At 45.8% G+C, this 14,044-nt stretch overlaps 1 protein-coding gene across 1 annotated transcript in view; it reads left to right on the forward strand.

Annotated features, from left to right (window-relative positions):
- The window catches only part of RTTN (rotatin), a 1,129,552-nt gene that overhangs the window by 484,282 nt on the left and 631,226 nt on the right, over window positions 1-14,044 (forward strand). The window lies entirely within an intron of this gene.

The following is a 14,044-nucleotide window of genomic DNA, read 5'->3' on the forward strand; positions in this document are numbered from 1 at the left end:
CGAAGATATGTGCCATGGTAAAAAAGGTAAAAGTTCGATTAAGAAACTGGTTCAACTGGTTAATCTGGTTCAACTGGTTAATCGCCCACTTTCTAATAGCACATGGATAAAACGGTTTGTATAGTTTTGTTGCAATGTCTCTCCAGTCAGTGCTCACATTTAGAAGGGGGGATACAAGTGGTGGCACTGGTATAACTAGACCTCTCCCAGGATTGGCAGATCTGAGCTACCAAATCCTAATAATTAGGTTGAGTCTAGAGTCGGCGTGCAAGCGCTGCTCTGGTGAAGATCTGCTGTAGTTCAGTATGTGAGGGAAGCCCCACCCACTCCCCGCCCATATTTTTCATTGGCTTGTGTCTTTGTCCTTCCTAAATGCTGCCTTTGGATTCATTATAGGCTTGTTACTCCCTCCTTATTACGGATGAGTGCTTTGATCAACCACGAAGACAAATACGGACCATTCCCATCATAGACTTCATCTGGAAGGAAGGGTTAAAGATCATGACAGCACCTAATTCTCTTCCTGCAGTCTTACCTCGATTAGACAAAAAATATAAGGCACCAAGCAACTCACCTGCATGCCTCATAGGTCAGCCAAAAGCTGATTCGGTCATCTTGACTGGGTAAGAGTGGTCTGCTTAATTCAGACACTCTGTTCATCATCACCACCCCCTTTTCTGTATCGTTTTTGGCCACTACAGGTGTGGCAGGGTATACTCAGACATGAGTCCCTTGCTCACTGCACCACCAGGATTCAAGCAAGCCGGGCCGACGACGGCTGAAATGCCAGAAACCGGTCCCCGGAAGCTTGTCTCCTTACCAGTGAAGAATTGGCTTGGTAGTTTGGCTTGCACTGTTCCCATGAGGCACAGGGTCAGGCTAATTTGCATATAGCCAGGTTCTGAACTGGGGTGATGCAGTGAGCTAAAAAACGGTGATGGATTAAGCCCTGATCTCTTGACTGGGTAAGAGTGGTCTGCTTAATTCAGACACTCTGTTCATCACCACCCCCTTTTCTGTATCGTTTTTGGCCACTACAGGTGTGGCAGGGTATACTCAGACATGAGTCCCTTGCTCACTGCACCACCAGGATTCAAGCAAGCCGGGCCGACGACGGCTGAAATGCCAGAAACCGGTCCCCGGAAGCTTGTCTCCCTGCCAGTGAAGAATTGGCTTGGTAGTTTGGCTTGCCCTGTTCCCATGAGGCACAGGGTCAGGCTAATTTGCATATAGCCAGGTTCTGAACTGGGGTGATGCAGTGAGCTAAAAAACGGTGATGATTAAGCCCTGATCTCTTGACTGGGTAAGAGTGGTCTGCTTAATTCAGACACTCTGTTCATCACCACCCCCTTTTCTGTATCGTTTCTGGCCACTACAGGTGTGGCAGGGTATACTCAGACATGAGTCACTTGCTCACTGCACCACCAGGATTCAAGCAAGCCGGGCCGACGACGGCTGAAATGCCAGAAACCGGTCCCCGGAAGCTTGTCTCCTTACCAGTGAAGAATTGGCTTGGTAGTTTGGCTTGCCCTGTTCCCATGAGGCACAGGGTCAGGCTAATTTGCATATAGCCAGGTTCTGAACTGGGGTGATGCAGTGAGCTAAAAAACGGTGATGGATTAAGCCCTGATCTCTTGACTGGGTAAGAGTGGTCTGCTTAATTCAGACACTCTGTTCATCACCACCCCCTTTTCTGTATCGTCGGTCATCGCCCAAGCGGCGCAGAGACGGGCCAGGAATTCCTCTTCGCCTGTAACAGCTCCACCAGACAGAGATGGCAGACGGCTGGATTCGATTGGGTAGAAAGTTTCCATTAAGGCAGCGACGACTGTCCGTGCCGCAAATTCCCTAGCCATATTAGGGAGATTTGACAGGCAGATGTGGTCAGACATCGCCCCCTATGTTAACATGCTGCCAGAACCTTCCAAGTCCGAGCCCTTGAAGATCTTACAAGAAGGAGAGTGTACCTCTGCGGAAATAATTGACGCAGTCGTGGATGTTGCATCCACAGGATTCAGACAGTTAGTGGGTGCAGCAGTGCTAAGGAGACAAGGTTGGCTGAAATCTACATCTTTTCTCCAAGAGGTCCAAGCAAAAATCTTTGACATGCCGTTTGATGGGGAGTTACTATTTGGCCAGCATGTCTGAGGCCCTTCAGGCTATTAAAAAAGACACGGAGATCTCTTGGTAGCCTTCAATTTCGCAAGTCGTCCTTTCGAGATGCTAAAGGGCATGGATCCTTCTCTAATAGAGGAGGTTACAACCAACAAAGGTCATACCAAACCTCTCAAGGTAATCAGAGATACCAGCCCTACAGGCAGCAATCATACGGACAGCAAGGTAACTCCTACTCGCAATCAAGAAGGTAGCCCTCCTACTGTGGACAGGATTCAACTAAAAATCAATGAGACCCGTCACCTGCCATCATTTCTGCGTCCCCCCAGTCAAAAGTTGGAGGAAAAATATCACAATTCTACTCGAACTGGTCCGCAATTACTACAGACAAGTGGGTTCTGGATATAGTGGCCTGAGGCCATGTTCTAGAGTTCATAAAGATTCCCCCAAACTCTCCTCCCAAAGGCCCAACTCCTGCTCATCTCAAGGAGCTTTTTCCCCAAATAAATCTAATGATTCGAAAAGGAGCAGTCGACAAGGTCCCTCCTTTACAAAGAGGAACAGGATTTTCTTCAAGATTTTTCCTGATACTAAAGAAGTCGGGAGAATGGCGCCCTATTCTCGACCTTCGCGCCCTCAATAAATACCTGAAAAAGTTATCTTTCCGAATGTTAACACTTCAAGAAATCCTTCAACTACTTTCGGCAGGGGATCACATGGCCACCCTCGACTTCCATGACGCTTATTTTCACGTGCCAATCCTACCCAGACGCAGAAAATGTTTACGGTTCAGAGTGGCTGGCAGGGACTTTCAATTCAGAGTCCTTCCGTTTGGACTGCGTTGAGCACCCGGTGTTTTTACAAAGGTCCTAGCACCGGTGGCCGCACACCTTCGTCTGGAAGTAATTCAAAATTTTCCATATGTAGATGACTGCCTTATCCAGGTAAATTCTTTTCAAACAACAAACTCACATGTTCAGAGATGTTCAAATCTCTGGGCCTCTCCATAAACTTTGAAAAATCTCATCTGATTCCATCACAGAGAAAGAACTTTTTGGGAGCCACATTGGACACCCAGCTGACTCAGGCCTTTATCTCGAAAGAAAGACAACACAAGATCTGCAAGCTAGCTCGCGTATTGCTATCAAAAAGGTGCGTTTCAGTTAGACTGTACAAGTCTTTCCTAGGGATGATTTCTTCCTGCATCCCTTTGATACCCAACTGCCGTTTCAGAATGAGACCATTGCAGGAAGAGCTCAATCTTCAGTGGTTGCAGATTTCGAGGTCGTTCGACGATATTGTTCACATCACACCTCGGATGCGAGAAGCCTTCCTTTGGTGAACTCACATAAAGAACGTCAGGGAAGGAAGTGCATTCCTTGTCGAACTGCCGACTTTCACTATAACCACAGATGCTTCCCTCGAGGGAAGGGGGGCGCACCTTCAAGGGATGACTGTCAACGGCAAGTGGAGCATCTAACAAAAGAAGTGGCATATCAACCTTCTGGAGTAGCAAGCCATTTTCTTGGCCCTGAAATCATTTTGAACCGTCATTCGGGGAGCCTCAGTACTAATTTGAACAGACAACACTACAAGTATGCATTACTTGAACAAGCAGGGAGGGACAAAGTCAGCCTTATTCTCTCAAAAAGTTCAAGAGATCTGGGACTAGGTGATTCGTCACAAGATCAGCCTTTCAGCTATTCATGGTTCAGGAGTCTCCAATGTCCTAGCTGATTGCCTCAGCAGGTCAACAATATCAAATCACGAGTGGGAGTATGTAATGCTGGGGCTGAGTGTTGCTGAAAGGCCGATACTCGGGCTGCAAGTGTGCTCACTGTTGCGAATTTTATTGGGGAATTGTTTTTAATGCAAAAGTACTGTTTATAATTTTGGCCAGTACACATTGATCTACACACTCTCCAGGAGAAAGACGAACGCTAGAACCCTGCGGTGTCCGTCTGTAAGAGCGGGCCTACCTCCATTGGGTTAGCGCTCTAGTTCTTTTTCAAAACTGCTAACAAGCCACGCTGGCGCGAACGCGCAGCGTGTGTAATGCTGGGGCTGAGTGTTGCTGAAAGGCAGATACTCGGGCTGCGAGTGTACTCACTGTTGCAAATTTTAATGGGGAATTGTTTTTAATGCAAATTTACTGTTTATAATTTTGGCCGGTACACATTGATCTACACACTCTCCTGGGAAAAGACAAACGCTAGAACCCTGCTGTGTCCATCTGTAAGAGCGGGCCCGCATCAATTCGGTTAGCGCGCTAGTTCTTTTTCAATACTGCTTAAAAGCCACGCGCGCCAAAGGCAAGCCCGTCTGTGCCTGGAAAGTGCCTAGGGCCAGGACCCCTGGTCATTTTGTGCCCCTTAGCTACTCAAGAGAGTTGTTATTGATGCTTCGGGGGGAGCGTTGCGGGGATGGTGACACGATTAACTTGGACGGTGAGAAGGGGAACGTTTCTCTGCCCGCATTGCTGCTATCAAGCTGATGGCATCATGAATACGAGCACTAGAACAAGGGGCAGGGTAGCTCACTGTACGCAAGGAGGAAACGCGGAGGGTTACTGGCCACATGATAAGACATCCCCCATCCTTAATAATAAATGGTCGGCGATAAGGCCGGTGGCTGCCCCAGTAAACGGGCTCTAGTGCATGCTCTTAAACACACGCTCTGTAGTTAAACATAAGTATGAACTGGAATTATTATTGAATGCTCATAGCCCTGACTTGGTCTTTATTACGGAGACCTGGAGGACACAACTTCAACCCCTGATTGGAATGTGGCCCTGCCTTTGGGTTATGTACTTTCTAACCAAGACAGAGCAGGTAGTAGAGGGGGCGGTATCACCATTATCTATAGGGAGGGCCTGAAGGTGCAGACGGAAGTAGTGGCTGACCTCCAGGCCGAAGCAATGCAATTTTGTGTCAGGCTCAAGGATGAGACTGCACTTCATGGCCTATTGGTCTATTGGCCGCCGGGTACTAGAGCTGCTTTCTCAACAGTGCTTATGTCCTATATGGAATTGTGTGTTAACTACGAATCGTTTACAATTTTAGATGATTTTAATTATCACTTGGAGCTGGCCACCGATTCAGACACGGGCAGACTTCTAGATTTTATGGAGGTGCATGGCTTGCATCAGCTAGTATCTGTACCTACACATCAATGGGGTCATACCTTAGATGGGCTTTTTTCTAACAACCAGGATATCTCACTGGGTGGTGTAGAGGCACTCCCTTGGACCGACCACAAAGCAATATTCTTTGAGGCAGGGCCAGGGAATTGGGGAGGTGTTCCTTTCATAAAGCTACTAAGGTGAAGTTTGGTCGTTGGAGCAAGATTACAAGTAAAGGACTAGAGGCTGCTCTTGACCATTCCTTTCCAATTTTAGACAAGGACAATGAAATGGCTGCTATGCAGTTCAATGAATGGATTCAAAGTGCAATAAACTGTGTTGCCCCTGAGCAGACCGTCACAGCTAACAGGCGTCCTTCGGGGTGACCGTGGCATGGCCCTGAACTTAAACAACTAAAGGTTGAATGCAGAAGATTTGAGAGTCTTTGGAGAGTGGATTATAGCAGGAATGGTAAAGATGCCTACAATCAGGCCTTGAACAGATATAAGGGGGTCATTTTGGCTGCCAAGACTGCATGTTTCACCTTGAAAATCCAGGAAGCTGGAAACTCTGCAAAGGAGCTGTTTAAATCAGTGTCTTTTTTGACTAAACCCCAGCAGGGCAGCGTGTTTAAACCGGACCAGGCATTTTGCAATCAGCTGGCGGTTTTCTTCCAAAACAAGGTCCAAACAATATACGATGATTGGGTACATATCAACCACCCCCGGAGGAGGAGATACTGCCATGTAAATTGCTATATTTTAACTCTCTATCTGAGGAGATGGTAATAAATATTTTAAAATCTATCAAATCTGGTTCATCCCGCGAACCTTGCTCTCGGGCCATTATGCATCTTGCGGCTGAGAGGATTAGCAAGACCCTTACCTCCTTGATTAATCAAGTCTTAACATCTGGCATTTACCCTGTAGCCTGGAAGACAGCCAGTATTAGGCCGATTTTGAAGAAACCCACCTTGGAGCCTACGGAATGTAGAAATTTCCGACCAATCCCGGGTTTGCCATTAGTAGCTAAGATCTTGGAAAGATCGATGAATAATACATTAATCAAATACATGGACAGTAATAGACTACTGGACCCATCCCAACATGGCTTCCGCCCCAGACACTCCACTGAATCTGCCTTGATCGCTGCAGCTGAGGGGATTCGGACAGTAGTCGATGGAGGGGGGAGGGCTATCCTTGTTCTCCTGGATTTGTCGGCCGCATTCGACACTGTTAATCATACAGTGTTGGTGCGGTGACTAAAGGAGATTGGAATCAACGGGGACGGCTCTTGCCCTCCTCTCATTATTTTTAGAAAACAGGAAACAAAGCCTGAACTGGGAGGGTCTTCAGTCGGACAGTTTTAATTTGCCCTGTGGGGTGCCGCAAGGTTCAGCTCTGTCCCCAACATTGTTTAATGCTTATGTGAAGCCGTTGGCTACGCTTGTAAGGAAGCATGGTTTTACCCTCGTGTCGTATGTGGACGACTCCCAGCTGGTGGTATCTGTTTCAGATAGGCCGGAACTAACCGCGGAAGGATTCCCTTCCTGTCTGAAGGACGTCATGGAACGGATGAGCTGTAGTTTCCTAAAAATTAACACAGAGAAAACAGAAGTGATGGAATTTGGGACTGGATCCCTGACCTGGAGTAATTCGGGGTGGCCGCTGGAGGCCGGGGAATGTCCTTTACCAGTAAAAAAAGTGAGGAATCTTTGAGTCATTTTTGATGACAAACTGAACATGTCAGCTCAGGTGCATAGTCTCACATCAGCTAGTTTTTTCTTACTCAAGATCCTGCGTTAAATCTTCCCTTTCATTCCCATGGCACTTCAGAAAACAGTTATGGCCGCCCTTTTTATGTCCAGACTGGATTATTTCAATGCGATGTTTTTAGGCATCGACAAGCATCAGATTAGCAAACTTCAATCACTGCAGAATGCTGCCGTTAGAGTGATTCTAAAGCTTCCAAAGGGTCATCCCACTATTCAAGGCAGACAGGTACTTCACTGGCTTCCCGTTCAGCAGAGAATTGAGTTTAAGGCTCTCTGCTTGGTGCACAAAGCACGGTATGGTGGTGGCTCAGAGGATTGTCAGAATAGGTTCAGGCTCTACATCCCCACGCGAGACCTTCGGTCGGCCAATCATGGCTTGGTCGATTTGCATACTCCTCCTCTATCTGCAAGGATAATGTCTAAAACCATACGGTTTTGTAACGTCATAAGACGATCCGCTTGAAGCTTAGCGGTGACATTACTAAGGGCACATACAGTTTCATTGATAGTGGCCTCAACCACTCTCGTAAGGTGTCGTATATTCCTTCTATTGGCCATAGGACCCCAAAACGGTAGGAAACCCTTGAAAAAGTCTCCTACTTCCTGTGCTGCGGTATCTTCCTGATCAAAGACACCTCTACCATATCTTGTCCTATGATAGTCTGGAGTAGCAGTATACGTAGGGGGAAGCAAAAATGCCACATAACAAGTTCCCGAAAAATCAGGTGGCAACCATGTGTAAGCTCTGTTGTGACAAACAAAATACGTGCCTTTAGCTGGCACGAACGGAGGAGAAGTCTGGGATGAATAAACATAGGTGTGAGCACACACACTCTTACCCACTCTTACCTAACTGAGCTCTCGGATTGTGACCACTACCTTCCAAACAAAAGTGGCCTCGATGTGGTACAATCCAAATCGGGGGAGACCTTTTTCGCCTCTCCTTCTCTGTCAGACTAGTACTATACCCAGTCACGTTCCAACCAACGTAAGCCTGCACCTCATCCTTAGGGATAGCATTATATGCATCAATATCTCGGATCATATCTACTATTCCCTTTATCAAGGCACTATTTCTCGGATTGTCTTTCATGGAACGTAAAGGATATACCTCATTTGCATAAATAAACATAGTCTGAAAAGCCCATACAGACCCATTAAAAGAAAAAGGCAAAACCAAATAAGGCATACCTCTATCTGTCGTATGAGGCATAAGACCACAAACCCAGGAATTAGTGGTATTCACTACCAACTGATGCTGATGCAACAGCTGTATAAAAGAATTATTAACAAATTCTGATCTCATTATCTGTTCATGTTCAGGCAACGTGTAAAATTGGTGCGAAGAAACAGTAGAAAAAGAAAGCATAGGTTGAGACGTAGGTGCAGAATTCAGTGGGGTAGCATGAATAATCTAACCCACAAAAGCTAATGTGATACTTAAAAACATAAAAGAACACAGTATTATAAAACATTTGCTACGCATCAATGTACATAATCTCATTTTAAAATTCATTTCATCAACAACTCTCTCAGTTACATAAAACTCCATCCTCTAACCGCGCTGTTCGCGGCAGTTGTTTCTTTCGCTCAAGTGTGCGTCTGTAAGTCCAGGGAACGCCCTAGAACAAACCAGAACCGCTGACCTTGCGTCCACACGGCTCACAACCTTAAATCTTTATACCGCGACCCTACAGCTGAGCTCGGATGGTAGCTCAAAAAAGAAAAATAGAACAAAAAAGTTTATTGTCTGAAAGAGTATAGTTCCCAAAAAGCTTAACTTTTATTTGTCCATGTTAGATCTCAGATTGTAGCGTTCTTTACCAGACACTGTCTGATCCTTAAAAAGCAACTCTGGTTGGGTAGTATCAAGCTTCAGTTGAGGAGGCACAGCTTCTTGTAGAACTTCGTCATCTGCACATTCCGACTGAGTCTATCTCAAACTTGCGTCACTAAAAGGCACAAAATTAGGGACCCTTTCAGTTTCCGAATCTGCAATTCCTTCCCTCACCCACTGATCATATGGTAAGGGCAAAGGAATCCTCTTGCAATGGGTGGAATGCACCCAGTTTTTTTTTGCCAAATACTTTAACGGCAGTCCTTGTTGCAAGTAGAACCTGGAATGGTCCTACCCATCTCAGTTCCAGATGCTTTGTCCTCTGGAAATTCCTCACTAACGTCCAGTCTCCAGGTTGTATTGAATGTCCTGGATCCACAGAAGCTGAAGGTAAGGTATCATGCACCTGTTGGTGAAGAATACGCAATTTAGCAGTCAAGTCATGTAAGTAATCAACCAACGTAGGATACTCGATGTCGCTATACTCATTCGGCCTCGGCACACCCCAAACGTTTGCCGGGCGACCAAAACCAATCTCATACGGACTAAGTCCCACACAAGAATGTGTTGTCGTCCTTGTTGACAAAAGTGCCAACGGCAAAGCATCGGGCCATGTAAGACCAGTGCTCGCTTGTATCTTGGCCAGTTTAAGCTTAAGAGTGCCATTGTAGCATTCGACCAAACCAGCTGACTGGGGGTGATTCGCAGCATGAAATTTCTGTTTGATTCCCAAACCCACACATACTTTCTTCATAATCTGGCTCACAAATTCACTTCAGTTATCTGTCCATACCATTCTCGGCAAACCAAATATGGGGAAATATTCCTTTAGCAAAACCTTGGCTGTAGATATAGCAGTATTATAATTTAGGGCAGGGGTCTCCAAACCGGTCCTGGAGGGCAGGATCCATGCCAGATTTTTTGGATATCCCCATTGAGATACATGTAGTTATTTTAAAAATCTGGCATGGATCCGGCCCTCCAGGACCTGTTTGGAGACCCCTGCTTTTGGGGGTAGGCCTCTACCCATCGGGAAAAGGCACAAACAACCACAAGGACATACTTTAGGTTGTTGCATCTCTCCATGAGGATAAAATCCAACTGCAACACCTCAAACGATACGTTGGAGGAGCAAAATGACCAGCTGGATTTGGGGTTCCCTTGCCAGGATTATGCATCAAACAAATCATACAGTTTTTAACCAAATTCTCTGCACACTTTGGAATTCCAGCATTCTGCCATACCGGAGCCAACAACTTACATATTCCTTTCGAACTGATGTGAGCCAATCCATGAGCCATTGTACCACTGGGAGCACATACGCATCAGGCAACAACCATCGCTGATGCTCCGACAATTCAACCCAACAACCAGTCGAGTCCAACATTCCCATAGTCTCTCTCCACACATTCAATTCTTTCTCAGTAGCTTCTGCCTGAATCGATTTCACACTTTCTATCGTGTCTTCACACATTCCTCCTGCCATAACCCATCTAGCAGGGCCTGCAACATACATTCGACTCATCACATCTTTTGCCGTTTCCCTCGCTACTTCATCCGCAAACGCATTACCACGACCAACATCATCCGTAACCTTCCTATGTGCACTGCATTTCACAACCGCAACTTGTGTCGGCAAAGTAAGTGACTCAAGAAGTTCATTCACCAATTGTCCATGCGGAATTTTCGTACCATGAGAGGTAATAAAAACTCTTTCTCTCCACAAACGTCTGAAACTATGGGCAACACCAAATGCATACTGGCTATCAGTATACACATTCACTCTCTTTCCTTTCGACAATACATACTCTCTCGTCAGTGCAATCAACTCTGCTGCTTGAGCTGAATTCTGTGCAATACGTGCAGTTTCAACAATCGTGTGCAAAGTCGTAACCGCATACGCTGCAGTCGTATCGCCATTCGGGAGCTTAAAGCATGAACCATCTACCCATAGGGTATGATCTGGTTTCTCGAGAGGAGTATCTTTCAAATCAATTCTACCCTTCGTTTCCTCCTCTGTCCGAAGAAAACAATCATGCTGTTCCTGAGCATCTGTCTCTACAGAAATTGGCAACAATGTAGCTGGATTCAACGTGTTGCACCGCTTAATGTGCACATGACTAGCCAAAAGCGTCAACTCATAACCTGACAAACGTGCACTAGTAAGGTGCTGAGTTCTAGTTTTATTCAATAAGGTATCTACTGCATGTGGGACCATCACAATCAATGTATTATCCAATACCAAACCAGCGGACTGTCGGATAGAAACAGCCGCTGCCGCTGTAGCTCTCAAACAACTCTGCAACGCTCTAGCTACCGGATCTAAAGTAGATGAGAAATACGCACATGGGCGCTGCTTGTCCCCGAATTGTTGTGTCAATACTGACAACGCACAACCCTCTCTCTCGTGTACGTAGAGTGTGAAAGGCTTACTGTAGTTGGGAGTACCCAACACCAGAGCAGAACATAATGCATCACGCAACTCAAAAAAACTCTTCTGACAGTCGTCAGACCAAGGAATAGGATTCGGTGTATCCTTAAGGGTAAGTGCCAACAAAGGATTCGCCAATATAGAAAAATTCGGAATCCACTGCCTAAAATACGAGGTGATACCCAAAAACGCACGCACCTCTCTTTGTGTGGATGGCACAGTCATCTGAGCAATCGCTTGAATAGGCTCTGGGGTCAATCGTCTTCCCTCCTTCGACAAGAGATGACCTAAGTAGGTCTCTTCTTGGCGGCAATATTGCAACTTCGAAGGCGAAACTTTATGGTGAAGGTCAGGCAAATGTCGCAACAAACAAAGCGTAGCTGCTTTATAAATCTATTCATCATCAGCAGCGACCAACAAATCATCCACGTACTGGATATGAGTCGCATCAGGAGGCAGAACGAAAGCATCAAGCTGACTTTTCAAAGCCTGACTATAGATGGAGGGACTCTCACAATAACCTTGAGGGGCGCGCTTAAACCGGAAGCTTCGGCCTCCTAAAGAGAAGCCAAAAATATCTCTACTTTCTTCAGCAATCGGAATACTAAAGAAAGCATTCTTCAGATCAATACCAGAAAACCAAGCAGCCGAAGCAGGGATCATAGTCAATAAGGCAGTAATGTCCGGAACAACAGGAAACTGTGGCACAACAATTTTGTTGACCTCTCGAAGGTCAATTACAAACCGATACACAGGTGGCTGAGAAGAGTCAGTACGCTTAAGGACAGGCAGAACAGGACTGTTACACACATTACCTCTCATTTCTTCTATCACATCTTTCTCATTCAAATCATAGATAATCGCCAAAAGAGCTCTCTCACCATCACTAGAGATCTTACATTGGGGAATGCAAGGTAGCTTAGCATTCGACTTGAGAGTAACAACATAGGGTGGAATCTGCCAAAGGCCAACATCATTCGGACCTGTAGCCCACAAAGTATCAGGAAGCGAACGCAATTCCAGTGGAAGCCGATCTTTAGACATATACATCGGAGAGATCACTCTCTTACCCAACGTAAGACGTACTCCTGAAGGAGAACAATGTAATGTCACATACAATCTTTTCAACAAATCCAAACCCAACAGATTCTCACCACAACCTGTCATTAGAATAAGGCATGCTTCCAATTCACAAGGACCAATAGAAAGAGACAAAGGACTAGAAACCGGATTACGAACTGGGGCGCCAGAAAATCCTACCGAGACATTCGTCAAGCCAGACAAAGGTGCGCCAGGGAGTTTAGAGTGCGTGATAGAACTCTTAGCCGCACCAGTATCCAAAAGAAAAGGTTCTGACACACCTGATGTAATTACTTCAACATAAGGTCCACTCTGGTCTACTGGAACTGACACTACTCCCTCTCTTTGTCCATGGCTGTCCTAGCTATCATTAAAACCAGCACTCTCACCTTCAACATAATAGTAATTTGTGTAATACTGAGCAGACTGAACAGACGAAACATTCTACTGATCAAAATAATTCATACTATCCTGAGGGGGAAAAGGAACGTTCAGAACGTACCACGTCCTCTACCCCTAGATGCTTGTTGAAAACCACCACTGCCTCTCTGACCAGACACACCATTTGCACGTTGTAGCAAAACCGGACAACTATTCTTGAAGTGACCTTCTTCCCTACAATAAGCACACTGATTAGGACCTAGCGGAAGTCGCAGAGGAAAAGACCCAGGCTTCTGCAACAATCTCTGGAACTGTGGGGGCTGCTGGAACTGGGAAGGTTGCTGACGCGGATTCGAGCGAGGCGGATACGCCTGCTGTAAAAGAACCTTCGTCTTTAATTCTTTAGTCTTCTTTTCTGCTTTATCCTTCTCTTCTTTATCTCTATTCTCATAGTATTGTGCAGTGGCCAATATCTGGGCCGAAGAAGAAACAGCCCATGAACTCTGAGTCCTTCAACTTATTACAAAGTTCGGAAAGCAAATTAAAAACAAACTTATCCACCAACAATCGTTGACCACCTTCTGTACTCATGTCCTGACCACTGTGATCGATGAATGTTTCTTCAAACCTAGTGAAGAAATCAGACACACTCTCATCTTTCTTCTGTTTGCATGCTGCTAACTTGTCCCAATTCACTCGCATACGAGGCATCAAAGTTTTCATTAAATTAATAATCCTACCAGGTAATTCTGCAACTAAAGGCTCAGGTTTGTCACCTCCTACCTGTTGACCATCTGCAGCAGCAATGTTAACCCATGTATCTTCTAACTCTTGTGCATGATCCTCATGACGGATCTTCGCCCACAAAGGTTGAGGAACTACATTACCCAACAACATATCTATGTCAGCTAAATTCATAACACACGGATCAACTGTCTGGGACAACTCCTTGTAATAATCAGCAGGATTCTTACGGGGATCAGACAAGGTCTGCTTAAGAGCCAAGACCTCAGCTCTCTTCCAAGAGACATGTACCCATACACGCTAAAAATGCGCCGGAACACCCTGAATACCCTGATTAACATTAGCCACAACTTCCTCTCTCCATACAGGGGGAACCCCTCTCATAGGATACTGCTTCACTTTCCTCCTAACAGAAGGATCTGGTTCAAACAACGACTGAGAAGGAAGTTTACACCTAAACGCAAGAAGCGTCTCTACCGCTTCCTCAACATCGGGACCCACTATCGACCCTTTAGCAAATTCAGACTGAACATCAAGCACTTCCTGCGGGATCAGACCCAA

This window comes from Lissotriton vulgaris, chromosome 4_1 (genome assembly GCF_964263255.1).
Source record: "Lissotriton vulgaris chromosome 4_1, aLisVul1.2, whole genome shotgun sequence".
Lineage (NCBI taxonomy): Eukaryota > Metazoa > Chordata > Amphibia > Caudata > Salamandridae > Lissotriton > Lissotriton vulgaris.